Source organism: Podarcis tiliguerta, assembly GCF_965153285.1.
Source record: "Podarcis tiliguerta genome assembly, chromosome: 3".
Taxonomy (NCBI): domain Eukaryota; kingdom Metazoa; phylum Chordata; class Lepidosauria; order Squamata; family Lacertidae; genus Podarcis; species Podarcis tiliguerta.
The window spans coordinates 89,672,565-89,682,732 of NC_139536.1; positions in this window are offsets into that span (position 1 = coordinate 89,672,565).

Sequence of the window (10,168 nt, forward strand, 5' to 3'; positions counted from 1 at the left end):
GCAAATGCAGTCGGTAGTCACTGTTGCTGCTGCTTTCAGGATCTGTAAGTTTCCCCCATTCTCACTTGTGCTTCCTTTGCACTTCCTAGCAACTTCCTAGCAACTGGTATTCAGAGCCACATCACTTCTGTCGTCTCTAGAAAGAAATACAGAAGTTGAAGAAGCATCAAGGAGATGTCTGTTGGAAGGATAAAGTAGAAATTTCTCAGAAGGAACGGCGTGGCCTAGCTGGGGAATGTAGAGAAGGCCGAGTGCAAATATGGGAAAGACACACTTTGCTTTAATGTTTAAGGAAGAAGCTGTAATATTCAACTAAGTAAAAGCTAAGCCCATGCTTGGATAACCATGTGAATGTAAACACTTTGCATATATTCTTCTTTAGCTATATGTTCAGCTTATGAAAATTTTAACCAGTGTATGGACATGGTTTTAATATCAAGAAAAGAGTCAGCCCATGATTTGATTGCAGTTTAGCTACTCTGCCAACACACCCTTTATAGAAAATACAAAAGCAAAGAATATGCCTTTAAGTTGAAAAGGTGGTTTGCTTATTGAAAGGTAAAGAGCAAGCATGCTTTCGGCTCAGTATAGGTCAAGTCATGCACTATAAATGTCCTTATTTTGTTTTGCTCCTTCTAGAAAAGGAAACTGGGTTTGGGGATTTCATTATTTTGATTTTTTTGGATGCATTGCAGGAGATGTTTGCCTAAGGATTATGTCGAAATCAACCTAATTTTCCGTTCCCCTCTCCTGCGTCAATGAATAACAGTTTTCCAAATTAGTGTGTGCTTTGTTTCCTCAGTGAACGATGAAAGTCAAGTAACCCTGAATTTATCAATTTCATCTTGTGGGTTTGCTGCAGACGATTAGCTAGTCTGCTGGTGTTTTCAGAGTAGGCATTCATATATAATCTATGCATGCTTTATTTAATATTTATGAAATAATGACTAGGTATCGTTAAATGCATTAATAAGTTATCTGGGAACATTTTTACAAAATACATTAGGAATAAATTGCTAACAAACAGGACTGTAGCATACAGCAATATTGTATGTAGCAGCCTTTTAAAAAAAAACAGAAGTCAGATTAGCATGGGGGAGCTCACTAACTCAGTGGCATAATGAACCTTGGGTACCTCCATTTAAAATGATAATTCACAGTGCTGAGGAACAGCCTGTCCAAGAATCTCAAGAGGGGCTCCTCAAGTCACACGGGGTTCTCCATCAAGGGAAGTGGTCTACATACATAGAGTAGGTTTTCCTCCACAGGCAGTCTCTCAAATATATGGGCAGCACATGGAAGAGCCAATGGGGATGTAATGGCAGTGAAGGCAAGAGCAACCCTACTCTCTCACTCGCAGAATTATTGACTGTGTCAGGGGAATATCCAGATTGGCCTTATGCCAATCTGTTTCCTTTGGAAGGTTGTAGACCAGTGGTTCTCAACCTGTGGATCCCCAGATGTTGTTGGACTACAACTCCCATCATCCCTGAGCTCTGGCCTTGCTAGCTAGGGGTAATGAGAGTTGTAGTCCAACAACATCTGGGGACCCACAGGTTGAGAAAAGCTGTTGTAGACTCTCCTTCCTTGGAGGTTTTCAAGCAGAGGTTGGTTGGCCATCTGTCATGGATGCTTTAGCTGAGATCCCTGCATTGCAGGGGGTTGGACTAGATGTTCCTTGGGGTCCCTTCCAGCTGTACAGTTCTACAATTCTATGTTTCATTGTGCTGTTAACATGCATCCCAACAGCACCGGCTTCATTGAGTTACTCCAAATATATACATTTGGAGGGGTAGACCCTTGCAGCAGCAGCAACAACAAAATTATTGTAGCACCTCAAAGACAGGTGCATATATTTTATTCAATGCACACAGCTAAACTAATTCCTCAAGTCTTTCGGCTACGGTGAAGTGGGGATTAATGGTGCTGAAACACACAAATACACACAGGTGAAAGAATTTCATTTTTTTTGTCTTCCACACATGCCTGCCAAACAAAAGGTGAAGTTGAAGAAGTGGCAAGGATTCTGCAAGGATGGTTTCTTCCCTCTTTTTTCAGTCTGAGGTCATGTGTAGTGATGAGGAAAGTGGGAAATAGATATGGGCTAACACATCCCCTTAGCCATTATCCCTGAAACCCCTCTCTTCTAATCCTCAGGATCTTCTAAAACCACCAGGCCAGATGGTGCAGTGATTTTGTCAAGTGCTCCAATATCCACTAGGGTTTATCACTGAGCAGGTTTCTCTTTATTGATGTCGGATATTTGCCACATACCGGCAGAATCCACTGCTTGTGAACATTTAACTCCACTTGTGGCACTGAGAACAAACCTGCATTCATGTCATATAGAGCTTGCTGGTCCTGTGGGCTGAAAAGTTCCTGTGTGTCGTGAAAGCAACAGTCCCTGTGGTGCTGCCGCAGCAGGCTTGCTTTAATTCCTTTCAGAAATGGCACTTAACACTGGCTGCATTCAAATGTGGGACTTATTGCTAACTAATTGTTAGTTTTGCTGGTTATAATGCTAACGCTTCTGTCCTGATTGCTAATATTCCTGTTGCTTTATGGAGGGGCAGCTTTTCCATCGATATACCACCATGTCATGCTAAATTTCATTCCTACCAGTGGCCATGGTGTTGTCAGTTTGCATTTCTTAGTACAGAAAATATTGATCTGATGTGTAGAGATTCTGATTAATTCAAGAGTGTTCTGGAAGGTTTCTTTCCATATGAAAGAAACAGGCAGAAGGTTCTTGTTTGGGTTATTCCTTCTGAGAAGCTATGTACATCTGGCTTAAAATGGTTCTGTTATCTTTCTGCCAAGATCATGCTGACTATAATAGTAAAGCCAGAAGGAGCCTGGGTCTCATTTGCTTCCTCTTTCTGACTCTTTGTTCTAGTGTGGTGTTCTGTATGCTATAGTGATAAGGTTTAGTCTTATTGTAAGTTTTATTGTAAGTGCTGCAACTGGATTTCTTATGGACAGTGCCAATCCTGAATGTATTGGATTTGTGACCATTATGCTCATTTGCCTTCAGTAGCAGTAAAGCTCTGCTGAATGAAGTACAATTGCCTCTGGTCTATTTTTTCGGAACTCTGCATTGTGTTTAAGTTTTACCTTCCCCAGCGTGATAGGTGTAACACAATGAACATTATTTGGCCTGTTGTCACTCATGTGCGTTTCTGTTCCACCATGTAGTATGCGTAACTACTGTCTGAAACTTATTTACACAAGCAGTAGGTGGGTGACCCATGAAAACACATGGGAAACTTGAAATGCAAAACTCCCGTGTTATTCCAGGTCTCCAGGGTTGCAAATGGATTTTGTCCAGTGCTAGAAACGAGTGCTAAACTTCTGCTAGGTTTCCAGAAGTGGCTTTTGCATTGTGTGAAAGATCACACAAAACATGAAAAGCAACAGATATGGAAACATTAGGAAGACAGGGCAGAGTGTTGTCTGAATGCTGTCTTTGTCTCTTGGTTCATGGGCCCTAGCAGCAGCTGATATGGAAAAGCTTGAAGATGCTACTTTTGCTCATCTTCAATTCACCTGAGCATGGCCAGCATGAGACTGCTCTCTTCCAGAAACTGTAGGCCTGCCAAGTGTCGCATCTCATCTAGCATACGCCTGCATCTTTCCTGCTCCTGCCATCCCATTTCTGCAGGAGAGTACCATGCCACTTGCATCTACAGCAGAGGGAAAGGTGCCATAAGTTCTCTGCTGGGAACTGTTAGTTCCAAATGCCTCTTTTCCTATTCTCCAAGCCCTCTTAGCTAAGAGTGAGGGCAATGACCAATATCATCCTTACCAGTCCCACTTTACACCTGATAGGCTAAATGAGGTCGTGCCAATCCAAGAATGTAAGAATCCTAAGAGAAGAAGGAATTTTGCTCGCCAATGAACGGTTTCAGAAGCTGCAGAAATACAGAAAACTATAGGAAAGTAAAATAATGGAGATTGAGTTGGACTGATAAAGAAAAGTGTGACATGTTAAAGCATTTAGGATCCACCATGGGGTGATGGGAAGTCGTTATAGAAATTGTGTATAAGGAAACAACTAAGAATATGGGAATATGTATTTTTCTTGTTCTGAATGTACACTTTCTTTGTGAATTTAATAAAGCATTAAGAGGAGGAGGAGGAGAAGGAGAAGGAGGAGGAGGTGGAGGAGGAGGAGGAGGAGGAGGAGGAGGTGGAGGTGGAGGAGGAGGAGGAGGAGGAGGAGAAGAAGAAGAAGAAGAAGAAGAAGAAGAAGAAGAAGAAGAAGAAGAAGAAGAAGAAGAAGAAGAAGAAGAAGAATGGTTTCAGAAGCATCAATGCAGCAGGCTCTAATATAACAGAGCACAAAACCAACACGGAACGATCCCATTCATTAATTCTCCTTATCTGCAGGAGAATGCGGCAAAGAAGACCTAACCATGGGTGGGAGGACAAATTCCAGAGAGACTTTCTCCCTGTCTTCTTCCTAGTTGTGCCTCAGCCTAGAGAAGAAAGCCTGCAGTTTTGAAGTGTATTTGATGATGCTGAGAACACTGCAGAAAAAGATGCCTGCTCCTCAAAATCTTTTATCTGCACCGTTTCAAAGGCAGAATTTCCATTTCCAAATGCAAACCACCAAAACCAGTAGCCGCAAATACGAGCCTGCACCATTGCTTCCACCTCTTGCCTTGGCTTCCCATTTCTAACTTGAGAAGTGGATTTAGATGGAGCTATATCCTTTTCGTAAAATGTAGGAAGTATGTGCACCGTGGACTATAATTACAGAAGTGGAAGAAGAGGAACTACTTATTTTTGTGGGTTTCTTTATATCGAACTGCTTTTCCCACATCCTCTGCTGTGCAGTAACTATGCCAGCACATTTTTTTCATGTGTGGCAAGAAGCTGAAAGTTTCCTGAGGTGCATTGCTTCCTCTAAGCCTTTTGCTTCCATGACAAATGAGAAGTGAAAAGAGATTTCTTCATCATCAATGGAAGCTGCTCAGGCTGCTACTTAGAAATGGGGGGGGGGGAGAGAGAGAGAGAGAGAGAGAGAGAGAAGGTGGTAGAAGTGGACCGAGCTGAGCAAAGACTGTCCAGATGGAGAGCCATTAAAAACAAGAGGACCAGGCCAGTGGATTAAGAGGTTCACTAAATCCCTAGATCCCTTTTTTAAAAAATCAGCTTCCCGCCCCCAACTATGAGCTAAGTGTCCAGGACTTAGATGAAAAATAGATGAACTTTTTGAGGGGAAGTTAAAAACTTAGTGAAAAACTGGCCTTGTTTTATATAAACACGCACCCATGCACAAACACGTGAGCATAAAACTTAAAGGTCTGTGCCAACATTGCCAATCAGGAGAGAACTCTCAGAAAAAGCTTGTCAAATAAAGTTCACCATAAATAACAATTCCAAATCAAACCGAGAGAGCTCAGTCATCACTAATATTCAGTGGACCAGAACTCTTTTGCTACGTTTTATAAGCAGACAACATTCATTCAACGGGAAAAAGTAAAGAGACTTTTCCCCTCCACTCACCAATTTAAAGCTGGATTTCTCTACTGTGTACTGAATCTGCAATATGACCAGCTACCCAGTGTGGTGTAGTGGTTAAGAGCAGTAGACTCGTATTCTGAGGAATCGGGTTCGCGTCTCTGCTCCTCCACACGCAGCTGCTGGGTGACCTTGGGCCAGTCACACTTCTCTGAAGTCTCTCATCCCCAGTTACCTCACAGAGTGTTCGTTGTGGGGGAGGAAAGGAAAAGGAGATTGTTAGCCGCTTTGAGACTCCTTAAAGGGAGTGAAAGGCGGGGTATCACATCCAAACTCTTCTTCTTCTTCTACCCAAAGGCAGCTTATGCTCCCTCTGTAGCCCCTCTCTGTTTTGTGATAGACCCAAATTCCACAGGCAAATAAAGGAAAGAGAAATCTACAGAATGTAGAAGAACACTGGGGGGGGGGGTGTATCTCCAATGATTGTGATCCAAAATTTTCCAGCAGCACTCTAGCTGTACAGTAGGATAGGATGGGGAACCTGTGGCCCTCCAGATGTTGTGGGACAGCAACTCCCTTCATCCATGACCGCTGGCCTTGCTGACTGGGCTTGATGGGTGTTGTAGTTGACCCTTGAGGTCACTTCCAACTCTGCAGTTCTACAATTCTATTATTCTAGCCACCCAGTATCTTGCAACTTAAGCTTTAGTCACCAACGTACAAAAGACAGCAAGAGACCAGGGCCACCTCTTGTATTTACAAGAGGGAGAGAGTGAGGGACCCAAGACCTACATTAAATATGATAGGTAGACTGTTGGTGAGTTATATAAAAAGTTGCTACAGCACAAACCATTCCGAGGCTTACAAAAGCGTACTTTTGTAACTACAGGAAAGGAGTGGAAACTTCCTTGCACTCATCCAACAAATATGTGCATTTTTAGACATAACTGGAACCAGGTACAATTTGGAGAGCATCATGTGTGCATGTTCGCCTGGAGAAACAGCCCATGAATCACACAGTCTTACATAAATATTGTCCTTGCAATGCTACCAGTATTGGTCTAGTCTCATGTTTCCAACTATGCAAGGGCTTGCTGCGAAAGCAGGCCTGCGCACAAGCTAATCCCTCCAGCCAACTTTCCAACAGAGCTGTGTGTTTGCAGACTGACACAACTCAGAAAGGCTGCAGTAATTATTTCCTATATTCTCTTTCTTTGCCCTGGGTCAGTCTGAGTATTTATCGCCACTGCCTCAGCTGTTTTTCACTTGTGGTCCCTGAAACACACTGTAGGAAGGACTCATCTTACCTCTGTGATAAGACAATCCTGCTTTCCATGCTCACAAACTCCGGGGTCCAATCCCCGGTATCTCCAGGTACAAGGATCTCAAGAAGAAAGACCATCACCTTGGAAAACCACTGCCACTCTGAGAAGACAACAGGCTTAGCAGGTTAGATGGGTGGACTTATAACCCTCCTGATGTTGTTAGACTCTATCAGCCCCAGTCAGCATGGCCAAAGGCCTGGAATGTAGAGCATCCATAAGCATCTTTGGGACCACAAGTTTACCACCCCTGACATACAAAACCTTCTTAGCTTTAAAACACTAATGGAGAATCACAAGGTGAATCTTCCAAAGTGGAAAGGAGATTTTCTGCTGTGTTTCAAAACAGCACAATTAGCAGGTGGTCCTTTGCCCAATTCCGCAGTCTTGCTTTAAGCTAAGAGCCATTTGAGCTCGGCTGGGTTTAGTTCCAAATAAATCTGTTTAGAATTAAGTGAAAAGAAATATGCCTATGACCTGTGCTTCTGTTTATCCCCAAGAAATATGTGAGGCTGAATTATAATTCATTTCATTTTTCTACTCTGGAAATGTGTTATGCTGCAGCAACCAATGAACAGAGCCATAAAATATACCATCTTTGATCTCAAATGCCTCGGGGTTTCTTTGGTGCCTTCAACCATCTTTGATCCCCCATTGCCTCCTGCAATGGCCACCAGAAGCTGTGAGATGCAGCAGCCTAGTATAGCCTAAATGCTGACTGCTTTGATAGCCAATTCCATACCAGGGGATTCAGCTGCAGAGTGGCACTTGGGAGTCATAGTATCATAGAAAGGGACCACCAGGGTCATCTATAGTCTAACCCCTTGCAAGGCAGGAATCTTTTACCCAACCTGGAGCTCAAACCCACAACCACGAAATTAAGAGTCTCGTGCTCTACTGACTGAGCTATCCAGCATCTGGTTGTTAGATCATGGGAGAATGTGAGGACATGTGGACATATATGTACACTTTTGCCCCACTTAAGTAACTATTGTACCATTGTCTATGTTAGTGTGTGTTAAATGTATTATAAACCTCCTTGAGAAATTTTGATTTAGGAGATGGGATATCAATACTCCAAAGCAAATTAAAAAAAATATACTTTGCAAAACTCAAAAACCCAAATCTGCTGAGGTACAGAACATAGTTCCTAAGACTGTCATGTCCTATTTCTCAAGGATGGCATCCAAATCACAGCCCCCGTTTGAAAATATAAACTATTGCATTTGGCACAAGCGAAACTTTGGAATGCAAGTCATTTTTTGCCTCATATTTTGTCTGCCAAGTCAGCCCATACCTTTTATTTTGGTCTCATACAATTTAGGCTTATATGAGGGTCTGGTTTCAGTTAAGGCTAAATAGATGGCATTGGACAAAAGGCTCAGAGAGGTCTATGAATAATACTGGAAACTGCATCCACTTCCCAATGCCGCAAGCATGTTTAAATACCCAAGCCAAAGTTAATCTTTTGAGTTCCAGGAGATAGGAAAAAGTGGTTATTTTAAACACAAAGGTCTTACATATAAATACATGTGGTATCATTCCCAAAACATTGAGGCAAAGAAAATCATATATGATTCAACCTACCCTTGTGTCTGCATGCATTAACTGTCTCTGAAGACCTTGGTAATTTAAAAGGCAGCTCGAAAAATAAGAGGAAATAATAATAACATTAATCACTTACTGATACCTATCTTGGTGGTATTTGGGGAAATGCAAGGGCAAAATTGGATTCTAAAAGGACTTGAAATGTTCCCTGAGGTGCTTCTACTTTTGTGTGTGTTTATCTTTGGACTTTATTAGAAGCCACTCAGAAATGAAAGATTACATCCTCGGTTCAAAAAAGAAATGCCCAGGGTTCAGAATTCAAGGTTATGTGAAATGCTGACAGGGTTGGAAGGCAGGTTTTGCTGTGCTTACAACTCCAGTTTACTGGTTAGTATGGCTGAATGAAATGATAAAAGGCAGGGATGGGGAACCAGGCAGCTCCAGACAGCACGGCCAATGGTCAGGGATGGTGGCAGTTATAGTCCAACAAAGGTTCCCTCGATAAAGGATTTAGCACCGGAAAGGAAGACGCAAGTGCAAGGGAACTGGGCATCCAATCTTCATGTAAGAAGTCTCTTTAGCATTTGGCAGAAATGCTTTATGCTTCAGGTCTCCATGCTTGGATTCCTTCTTCCCTGTAATGCCAAGATTTGTTGTTGTTTAGTCGTTTAATCGTGTCCGACTCTTCGTGACCCCATGGACCAGAGCACGCCTGGCACTCCTGTCTTCCACTGCCTCCCACAGTTTGGTCAAACTCATGCTGGTAGCTTCAAGAACACTATCCAACACTGGGAAAACCATAGCTTTAACTATACAGACCTTTGTTGGCAAGGTGATGTCTCTGCTTTTTAAGATGCTGTCTTAAACCACCCCTTCATGGATCACTGCCTTGCCGTGGCGAAGGGGCTTGAATAACTCAGAGAAGTTATTAACTATGCCGAGCAGGGCACCTAAAATGGACAGGTCATAGTGGAGAGTTTTGACCAAACGTGATCCACCTGGAGCAGGAACCGGCAAGCCACTCCAGTATCCCTGCCAAGAAAACTCCATGGACAAAGACAACAGGCAAGCCCAAGATACTACTGTGCAAATAAAGTAACAAAAGCAAGCCCTCTTGAAAGGTCACGCTCCTTCTTCCAAACTCTCATATTGGGCCACATTCACACCATGCATTTAATGCACTACGATGCCATGGCTTCCCCCAAATAATTTTGGGAGCTGTAGTTCATTAACAGTGCTAAGAATTGTTCGGCGGCTCCTATTCTCCTCCCAGGGCTACAGTTCCCTGAGTGGTTGAACAGTCAATGCCTCTTCCCAGGGAAGTCTGGGGATTTTAGCTCTGTGGGGGACATAGGAGTCTCCTAACAACTGCCAACACCCCTACAGTTCCCAGAATTCCTTGAGGGAAGCCATGACTGCTTAACTGGAACTGTATGGTATAAATATGCCCTTGGTGCATCATTTAAAAAAACTGATTAAGTCCATAGCATGTGTATGAGAGAGACAAAGTTTTAACTTTTACTTTTCCCTTCAGGTGCAAAATGTTCCAGACCATCTCCGATTCTAGTTTTAAATCCCCGGGGATATTATGGATCTACTATAATTCTATGTACTACAGTGGTTTTTGCCAATCTGGTGGCCCCCTCAGATGTCTTGGACTACATTTCCCATCAGCCCCAGCCAGCACGGCAATTCTAACTCCGTGGGACTGATGGGATTTGTAGTCCGAAATCCCCAGAGAGCACCAGGTTGGCAAAGGCCTGTACCACAGTATGTTTGTGTGTGTTTAGCTGACTCATCTCTCTCTCCATGCTTGCATGAGCGGGAAGCCA